The sequence below is a fragment of the Physeter macrocephalus genome, chromosome 14 (genome assembly GCF_002837175.3).
Source record: "Physeter macrocephalus isolate SW-GA chromosome 14, ASM283717v5, whole genome shotgun sequence".
In the NCBI taxonomy this organism is placed as follows: Eukaryota; Metazoa; Chordata; class Mammalia; order Artiodactyla; family Physeteridae; genus Physeter; species Physeter macrocephalus.
In genome coordinates, this window is record NC_041227.1 from 90,928,402 (window position 1) to 90,939,304 (window position 10,903).

At 41.4% G+C, this 10,903-nt stretch overlaps 1 pseudogene; it reads left to right on the forward strand.

Annotated features, from left to right (window-relative positions):
• Positions 1-1,320: 1,320 nt before the first annotated feature.
• Positions 1,321-10,315, forward strand: LOC102995602 (proteasome maturation protein-like; annotated as a pseudogene).
• Positions 10,316-10,903: the final 588 nt, after the last annotated feature.

Here is a 10,903-nt window from a genome sequence, read left to right on the forward strand (position 1 = left end):
CAGAGCAAAATATGGAGGACAGGATGAAACTGCAAGATAGTTTAATAATCAGGAAGAAGTAACACAAACATGTCATTTAGAAATACAGGAGTAAATATTTTACTTTATTTTTTACACCAAATTCACTAACAGGCATTTAAAATGTGAAACTATCAAAATTATAGAGATAAACATAGAAAATGTACATGACCTTGGGTTTGGTCTGTAGATCATGAGCTTTGAGTTTTAACACACAACACAAAAAGCCAATCCACAAAAGAAAAAAGTAATATTGTGGACTTTATAAAATGAAAGATTTCTACTGTGTAGGAGTAAATATTTTAAAAATCAACTCCAGAGGAAATAAGAAAGTGATTGCCAAAAAAAAAAAATCCCATAACCCAACAAACATCTTTTTCTAAACAAACATTGAAGGAAATGACCTCATTCTTTATGTGCATGTATAACTAATGGAAATAAAAACTAAAATTGGAAAAAAAAAAGGAAAAAAACATGGTAAATAGAAGATACAAAATGAGATGTCAAAATAAGTCCAAATATACCCATCACAATGCATTTAAGTGACTTAAATTTGCCTATTAAGAAAACTAAGCCTTTCAGAATGGATAAAATCCAATCATATTCTATTAACAAGAGACACACCTAAAAAGCAACTATAATATAGAAATACTGACATAGGAAGGATGGACAAAAATATCCTTCTCAGGCAAGAACAAAAGAAAGAGGAAAGCTGTTGTGGCAACGGTGAGGTCAGGCAACATAGAATTCAGAACAAAAGGCATTAAGATTAAGGTGGATATTTCATACTAATAAAATGAACAATCCGCTAACAGGATTCAGCAGTCATGAGTGCGCCAATCATGTTCTTGTTTTATTGTGGTACAAACACATAACGTAACACTTACCACCTTAACCATTTCTAAGTGTCCAGTTCAGTGGTGTTAAGGACCTCCACATTGCTGTGCAATCACCACCACCATCCATCTTCAAACTCTTTCCTCTTGCACAACCGAAACTCTGTACCCATTAAACAATAAATCCCCATGTCCCCCTCCCTCTAGCCTCTGGAAACCACCATTCTCTTTTCTGTCTCAGAATCTGATTGCTCTAAGTACCTTATAAAAGCGGAATCATACAGTATTTGTCTTTTTGTGACTGGCACATTTCACTTAGCATAATGTCCTCAAGGTTCATCCAAATTCTGACAGTGTATGTCAGAATTTCCTTCCTTTTTAGGGCCAGATAATATTCCATTGTACGTACATACCACATTGTGTCGATCCATTCGCCATCCGTGGACACTTGGGCTGCTTATGCCCCATGGCTATTGTGAATAACGCTGCCATGAACATGAGTGGGAACACGTGTCCATCAATAGTCAACCAACGGTCACTTATTGAAACCTCACCTAATCTTCTAGGTATGGCTCCAGGCGTGGGGAACACAGCAGTGAACAGGACAGCAGTCTGCCCTCCAGAGGCTTACATTCTAGCGGCGGGGCTCAATAGGCACACAGACGGCGCAGTCGCGTGACAGCAGGTGCTGGTCAGCGCCGTGAGGAGGATGAACCCTGCGGTCCATGAGCGACTGCAGTGCGCCGGGGGCTGTTTTATCCAGGAGGGGCTGAAAAGGCCTGTCCAAAGAAGGTGGAATTTGTGTTGAGACCTGAAAAGTAAGAGGGCAGCTAAGACCTGTATAGGAAAGAGGGTTCCAGGCAGCAGCATCAGGGACAAAGGAGCCCGAGCCTGGACCCAGTCTGGAGCGTTAAAACGCTTTGAGGCCGGTGAGGCCGGTGGGCAGAAGAAAGGCGCGCAGAGGCTTGAGGACAGAGAGCGAGGCAGCGGTGAGGGGGTGGGTGCATAGGAGGGGTGGCCTTGAGGGCAGTGGTGCAGGGCTGGGAGCTCTGGAAGGCGTCAAGTAAGCGGAGGACCTGGTCTCCTTTACTGCCACGTGGAAGGTGCATTTCAACAGGGCCAGCGTGAAGGTGGGGGCCGCACTTAGGCGTGTACCCAACTCAGCCCGGAAGTGGGGAATGCCAAAACTGGTAGCTCTACAAGGAGAAGTTGAGAAATCTGTTAATCACAGCGGGCAGTTTTAACCTCCGGGTGAAGGAGGGTCTCTCAGCGCCACCCCCGCCACCGTGTTGCCCTGTGGCTCCCACTTTCTCCTCGGCCCCCTGCGGCCACCCCTCCCACGCCTCACCCCGCGTCTTCATAACACCTCTCTTTTCTTCCCAGAGCTTCTAGTGCCTCCCAGCTCCTGAACGTCACTGACGGTTCTTCCAGGCCTTAACATCCTTCCAGTGACCCCCCCCCAGCCTTCCTGGCCTCTCCCAGGCTCTCCCGATTCACCTCTTCCCTCCTACGTCCCCTACCCCTTTTGGAATCTCGGCTCCTCTCACCTCCTTAGTTCCTTCCATTCCAGTCTCTCCCTAGCAACTCAAATCCCCAAATCATCCCCAGTTCTATTTCATAACTCCCCTAGTCCCTGCCTAACCCTCCCAGACACTCAGTCTTTTTATACCCCCAGCCCTGAACCCCACCAACTTCCTCCCATTTCCCAGAGTCCCTCCAGGTCCCCCCACTCCCCGTTTGGTCCGTCTGCTTAGACACTCATTTTCTAGTTCCTCATGTGGGACCAGAGCATCTTTATTTATTTTCCATTATTTCCCACTTGCCAGAAGGGCCCTTACACTGAGACCCTTGGTTGGCCAGATATGAGTAAAACACAAACACGGTTTAATGCCACCTCCAGCCACCCCCGGACGCAGTGAGGAGGAAAGGCAGGGTCCCCCAGGCTCCCTTTCATTTCCTACCCCAAGCAGGATGAGAGCATGCTGACCACAGGGTGGGGGCAGGGCCCATCCTGGCAGCCAGGGAGCTCCAGGTCCAGCCAGCGGAGGGTCCTAGCAGCTGCCACCACACAGACCCAGCCAGAGCATGGGGCCTGCTGCAGCAGGTGGTCACGGAGCGGGGACCAGAGGGGTCTGTTTTTGGAAGGGCTGTGATTTATCAAGATGGCCAGCCCTGGTTACCTCCCTTCCCATCTGTCCTATCACCACGCAATTCCTCCAAACTCCTCCCAGCTCCTCCATCCCTTCCCAGACCCACAGTCCCTCAACCTCACCCACCCTCCCAGTCTCTCCAACCCTCCACAGGGCTTCCTAGTGTCTGTCCCACCCTCCCATTTCCCCTCCGGTCCCTGCCATTTCCCCCAGGGCCCCAGACCTCCACCTGGGTTAAGGCTAGGGGACTGTGATCCCCAGAGGATTGGGCTAAGAACTGATGTGCTCGTGTGTGAGAGGAAACTACCCAAGGCAAGGGAAAGCACCATCATAGAGGAGTAGACCAAACATTTCTGGGGCTCACACAGGAATAGGAATAGTCCCTGTTTCCACCAGTCAGAATGGAGAGGCCTCGTAATATACCAAGCATTGGGTAGAGTCTTCAGATGGGTCATGTATTTCAACAAAATGAAAAGGCAACCCATGGAATGGGAGAAAATATTTGCAAACCACATATCCGATAAGGGGTTGACATCCAAAAGAGATAAGGAATGCATACAACGCAACAGCAAAAAAACCCAATTATAAAATGGGCAAAGGACCTAAATAGATATTTTTCCAAAGAAGGTATACAAATGGCCAATATGAAAAGATGCTTGACATCACTAATTATCAGAGAAATACAAGTCGAAACCACAATAATATATCATTTCACACCTGTTAGGATGTCTATTATCAAAAAGACATGAGGGACTTCCCTGGTGGCGCAGTGGTTGAGAATCCGCCTGCCAATGCAGGGGACGCGGGTTCGAGCCCTGGTCCGGGAAGATCCCACATGCCACGGAGCAACTAAGCCCCTGCACCACAACTACTGAGCCTGCTCTCTAGAGCCCAAGAGCCACAACTACTGAAGCCCACGTGCCTAAAGCCCATGCTCCGCAACAAGAGAAGCCACCGCCATGAGAAGCCCGCGCACTGCAACAAAGAGTAGCCCCTGCTCGCCACAACTAGAGAAAAGCCCAGGCACAGCAACAAAGACTCAATGCAGCCATTTAAAAAAAAAAAAAAAAAAAAAAAAGACATGAGATAACCAATGTTGATGAGGATGTTGAGAAAAGTGAATTCTAGCACTCTGTTGGTGGGAATGTAAACTGGTACAGTCACTATGGAAAACAGTACAGGGGTTCCTCAAAAAATTAAAAACGGAACTACTATATGATCCAGCAATCTCACTTCTGGGAGATTCACATCCAAAGGAAGTGAAATCACTGTCTCTAAGAGATAACTGTACTCCCATGTTCGTTGCAGCATTATTCACGATAGCAAAGATATAGAAAGAACCTAGGTGTCTGCTGACAGATGAATGGATAAAGAAAATTACACACACACACACACACACACACACACACACTCACATATGTGTACACACACACACACGCACACGATGGAATATTATTCAGTACCTAGAGGGGTGGGATAGGGAGGATGGGAGGGAGGCTCAAGAGGGAGGCGATGTGGGGACATGTGTATGCATACGGTTGATTCGCTTTGTTGTGCAACAGAAACTAACACAGTATGGTGAAGCAATTATACTCCAATAAAGATCTATTTTAAAAAAAGAAAGGAAGGAAATCCTGCCATTTGCAGATTCATGGATGAACCCTGAGGGCATTAAGCTAAGTGAAATAAGCCAGACAGAGAGAGACAAGTACTGCATGATATCACTTACACGTTAAAAAAAAAAAGTCAAACTCATAGAAACAGAATACAGGGGTGGTTGCCAGGGGCTGGAGAGAGGGGGGAATGGGGAGAGGTTGGTAGAAGGGTACAAACTTTCAGTAGTAAGACGGATGAGTTGTCAGGATCTAACGCACAGCATGGTGACTCTAGCTGATAACACACTGTTGTATAGTCACTCTCTCAGCAGATCTTAAGCTTCCCCCACACACCCAACAAAGGTAACTATGTGTGGTGATGGATCTGTTAATTAACTTGACTGTGGGAATCCTGTCACAATGTCTATGTATATCAAATAACGTTGTATCCTTTAAATATATTACAATTTAACTTGTCAATTATACCTCAGTAACGCTGGTGGGGAGGGGAATAAGGATCATGCATTAGTAGTAGGGGTAATTAGTCCCCAAATAAAGGCTTCCTGCCATAACAAAGTATAAAAAGAAGCCTGAAAGGACAAATTGAGTCACAAGTGAGTTAACCGTATGCCAGAACAACATCCAACACTCTTTAAAGGAATACAATAAAACACAGCACATAAGATTCAACAAGATAAAATTCACAATATTCAGCACCCGTTAGAAAATTACAAGACATATGTAATGAAACAGAAAAATCTGACCCATACCTAGGAGAAAAACGAATAATAAGAAACAGACCCAGAAATGACAGAGATGATGGAATTAGTAGATAAAGACTTTAAAACAGCTATTTTACTTTATTTATTTTTATTTTTTTAAACATCTTTATTAGAGTGTAATTGCTTTACAATGGTGTGTTAGTTTCTGCTAAAACAGCTATTTTAAATCTTAAAATATAATCAAGGAAAATCTGGCCATGATAGGGACAGAAATAAAAGATATATAAAGAGACCAAAATGGAACTTCTAAAGCTTAAATACACAATATCCAAAATGAAATATACACTGGATGGGCTTAAGAGCAGATGAGATATTACAGAAGAGAAGATCAGTTTCCTTGAAGAAATTGCAATATAAGCTACCCAAGATAAAGCACTACGAGAAAAGACACTGAAAAAGAAGTAAGCAGAGTCGTGGCGGGCTGTAGGACAATATCAAACAATCTAACATATTCCAATTACAAATTGAAATCCCAGAAGAAGAGGAGAAAACGGGGGAACAGAACAAGTATTTGTTTGTTTATTTATTTATTTGGCTGCGCCAGGTCTTAGTTGCAGCATGCGGGATCTTTTAGTTGTGGCAGGTGGGATCTTTAGTTGTGGTATGTGAATTCTTAGTTGCAGCATGTGGGATCTAGTTCCCTGACCAGGGATTGAACCCAGGCCCCCTGCATTGGGAGTGCGGAGTCTTAGCCACTGGACCACCAGGGAAGTCCCCAGAACGAACATTTGAATAAATCGTGGCTTAAAATTTTCCAAATTAGATGAAGACTGTAAACCCATAGATCCAAGAATCTCAATGAAACCCAAGCAAAGAAACAAAGAAAACCACACCAAGACACATCGCAATCAGATTGCTAATACCAATGATAAAAAGAAAATCTTAAAAGTTGCCGAAAAGATTCGACTTCTAACCAAGATGGAATAATGAGGATTGGATTTACCCTCTTACTGAAACAATCTAAGAACAGACAAAATATATGAAATAACAGTTTTCAAGACACTTGATTTCAGGCAACAAAGGACAGTGATCTCTGAAAGATGGGGAAAAATTAGGTGAACTCTACAACTGCTCCAGTTCACTGCTTTGGGTGTACTATTGTAAGGTTCTTATGCTATACATGAGATAGTATAACATCACCGTAACCTATAAACCTGAAACCAACCAGTAACAACAATAAGCTATAGCCAATAAACTAACGAAGGGGATAAAATGGAATCATAAGTAATATTTGATTGATCCAAAGAAGTCACAAAAGGACGATAAATGGGAACAAGTAAAGTGTGAAATAAGCAGAAGAAAATAATATAACAAGCTGAATTTAATTAAGTAGAAAACAGAACAACAATAAAGTCAGTTATGCCAGAAATGGATTCAAAAGCTGATTCTTTGAAATTATCTATAAAATGGGTTGGAGGTGGGGGAATATAGGCAGATTGATCAGGAAAAAGGAGAAGGAGGGAAGACACAAATTATCAGGAATGAAAAGAGGACATTTCTACAGATCCTACAGACTTCAAAAGGATAATAAGGGAATATTATGAATTACTTCATGCCAATAAACTTGTATAAATTGTATAAATTCCTTGAAAGACACATGCTATCAAAGTTCACTCAAAAAGAATAGCTAACCTTTCCAAAAAAAAAACAAAAACAAAAAACTCAAGGCACAAATGACTTCACAGATGAATTCTACCAAACAGTTAAGAAAGAAATACTAAAAATTGTGCACAGACTGTTCCAGAAATCTGTAGAGAAGGAAATACTTCCCAACTCATTCTATGAGGCCAGCTCGTGGCCTGGTTTTTCCTGATACCAAAACCAGCTAAGAACATTACAACGAAACTACAGAACAATATCCCTTATGCACACAGATACAAAATCCTTAACAGAATTTTAGCAAATCAAATTCCGTAATATATAACAAAATAAGGCATCATGACCATAAGGGATTTATCCCAGGAATGCAAGCTTGGTTTAACATTTGAAAATTAATCAATATAATCCAAATTAACAGTGCAAATAAGAAGAACTACAGGATTCTCTCAATAGACGCAGAAAAAGCATTTGACAAAATGCAACATCCACTAATGATTTAGGGGGAAAAAAAACCCACCTCAGCAAACTAGGAACAGAAAGGAACTTCCTCAACCTCACAGAAGACAGTCAAGATAAGCCTACAACTAACATTATACTTTAATATAAAAGCCTGAATGCTTTCCCCCTAAGATTAGGGGAGAAAAAAATCAGGATATCTGATTTTTTTCTCCCCTAATATCAGATATCTGATATCTGTCTCACCTCTTCTATTCAAAATTGTACTGGAAGTCTTAGCCAGTGCAATAAGGCAAGGGAAAGAAAAGGCATACAGATTGGATAAGAAGAAGTAAAAGTCTTATTCACAAAACATGATTGTCCAGGTAGAAAATCTTAAGCAATCTACCAAAATACTATTATAACAACTAAATGAATTAGGAAGGTCTCAGGATCAAAAGATCAAGGTTAATATACAAAACTCAACTGTATTTCTTTTTTCTTTCTTTTTTTTTTGCGGTACGCGGGCCTCTCGCTGTTGTGGCCTCTCCCGTTGCGGAGCACAGGCTCTGGACGGGCAGGCTCAGTGGCCATGGCTCACGGGCCCAGCCGCTCCGTGGCATGTGGGATCCTCCCGGACCGGGGCACGAACCCGTGTCCCCTGCACCGGCAGGTGGACTCTCAACCACTGCGCCACCAGGGAAACCCCTATTTCTTTATATTAGTGAGATCTTAGTGGGACACTGAATTTTTAAAATATCATTTACATAGTATTTACAATAGCAGACAATGCAGTACCATACACAATAGAGGAAAACTCAAAATTCTTAAGAATATATTTAACAAAATATATACCAAACATAGAAAATTACAAAATATTGCTGAGATAAAGAAGTTCTAAATAAACAGAGAGATATACCAAGTTGATGAATCATAAGACAGTATTATTGTTGATTCACCCCAAATGGATCTGTAGAGTATAACTATCCCAGTCAAAATTCCTGCACGCTTTCTTTCTTGAAAATTGCTGAGAGAGGCCGCAACAGTGAGAGGCCTGCATACCGCAAAAAAAAAAAAAAAGAAAAAAAAAGAAAATTGCTGAGATAATTCTAAAATTTAGCCAAAAAATGTTTTAAAAAGAAGAAATATATTAGAGGACTCAAACTACCCAATTTTGAGAGCTACTGTAATCAAGATAGCTCAGTATAAGGATACAGAGACATCAACGGCACAGAATAGAAAGTCCATAAATAGGCTCACACACACAGAGTCAATTTGAGATAGGCTGGGACATGGGACCTGGGACCCTTTACTGGAGTGTTTGCACTTGCAGCTGGACAAATCTCTCTTCCTCTCCTGGAGCAACTGAATACAAAGAAACTATAAGGGACTAAAAATAAGTTCATGCATGTGCAGTTGGGGAGAATTATGAACAATAAGACACAAAAAGGCCACAAACCAACTGCCACTTCTGAGGTGCTGGGAGAAAAGCAGGGTACTACGCATGATCCCTGCATACAGCACCACAAAGGGGGTTGGTGGACCACCTAAGCTACACTTCCTGGCCAATCCATGGACCCACCCCTATTGTTACCCAATTTAAGGAGCCAGCTCGCGGCTCCTCCAGGAGTGAGCAAGGGCACCTGTTACTTGTTTTCGCTCCCTCCTGATGAGGCCTGAATTTCTCATCTGGCCTCTTTTCAATTTTTATTGATTAAAGAGTCCAAGGACCCCAGTCCGAGTCCGTAGCAAATTGATTTTCAACAAAGGCTGGAAAGTGTGAAAGGGATTGTCTTTGCTGCAAATGGTGCTGGAATAAATGAATGCCTATATGCAAAAATAAAGTGAACCTTGATCTGTACCTCACACCATACCCCCAAATTAATTCAAAATTAATCATAGACCTAACTATAAGAGCTAAAACTATAACACTTCTAGAAAAAAACATAGGACAAAAATCTTTGTGATCCTTTTTTTTTTTTTTTTTTTTTTGGCCGTGCTATATGGCTTGCAGGATCTCAGTTCCCCAACCAGGGATTGAACCTGGGACACAGCAGTGAAAGCCTGGAATCCTAACCACCAGGCCACCGGGGAACTCCCTTGGCAAGTACTACTTAGATAGGAAACAAAAGCAAAATGATAAATAGAACTTTATCAAAAATAAAAAATTCTGATCTTCAACAGATATCATTAAGAAAAATGAAAAGGCAAGCCATATTTGCAAAATACATTTATCCAGTAAAGGACCTGTATCTAGAATGCACAAGGAATTCTTAAAACTCAATAAAAACAGCTTACTTTTTTAATGGGCAAAAGATGTGAACAGACACTTCACCAAAGAAGATATATGAATGGAAAATAAGCAAATAAAATGATGTTCAACATTATTAGACCTTAGGGAAATACAAATTAAAACCACATGAAATGGAAGTGAGCAGCAGGGCCGGCTGACAGTAATGGTGCTGAGAGGCTGTGTGCACGGCAACTTGGGCTTGGATCTCAGCTAAAGGACAGTATTCCAGTTACTGAACTTTCAGCAAATGGACATTTTGAAAGCCATGATCTTCTTTGAAACGGTTTTTTTCTTGTGTGAAAAATGAACTTTTTCCCAGTCATCCTCTTAAACTGTCAGAAATAAAATTTCCAGCTCAACCAAGACAAAATGAATTTTTCTACACTGAGAAACTCTGGGGTCTATTTGCTCCACTAAAATTACAAATGGAATTCAAAGCAATGCAGCATGTTCTGCATCTTCCATTTCTTCCAAGCTCAAACCTTTCACTGGATATTTGAGGAATAATGACGAGCCTATTGGATTTGAAGATATTTTTAATGACACATCACAAAGTGAACTAATGGGAGAACCACACTTGGTGGAATATAAACTCAATTTCCTGTAATGCAGTGTGCTATTCATGAAAACAGAGGGACTGCTTCTTGTTTATAGTCATCTATTTACTATAATTTGGTGTACACAACATTAAAAGTACTGACACATTAGAAAAAAAAAAAAACCCCAACAAACCCACATACACATACCCTAGAGTGGCTAAAATTTTTTAAAACTGACAATACTAAGTGTTGTCAAGAATACAGAGCAACTGGAGCTTTCATCCATTGCTGGTGGGAATGCAAAATGGTGCAGTCACTCTGGAAAGTAATTTGGTAGTTTTTTTTTTTTTTTAATCAAGTTAACCATACACTTACCATATGAACCAGAAATCCCACTCTTAGATATTTACTTAAGAGGAATAAAAACATGTATTCACACAAAGACTTGTACACAAATGTTTATAGCAGCTATATTCGTAACGATAAAAATTTGGAAACAACTCCATCAATGGGTGAATAAATAAATTGCAGTGTATAGATACAATGAACACTACTCAGCAATAAAAAGAAACATTTAGTAATACATGCAACAATATGAATGTTTCTCAACATTAATGCAAAGTGAAAGAAACCAAATCTGAGGGATTATTTGTTGT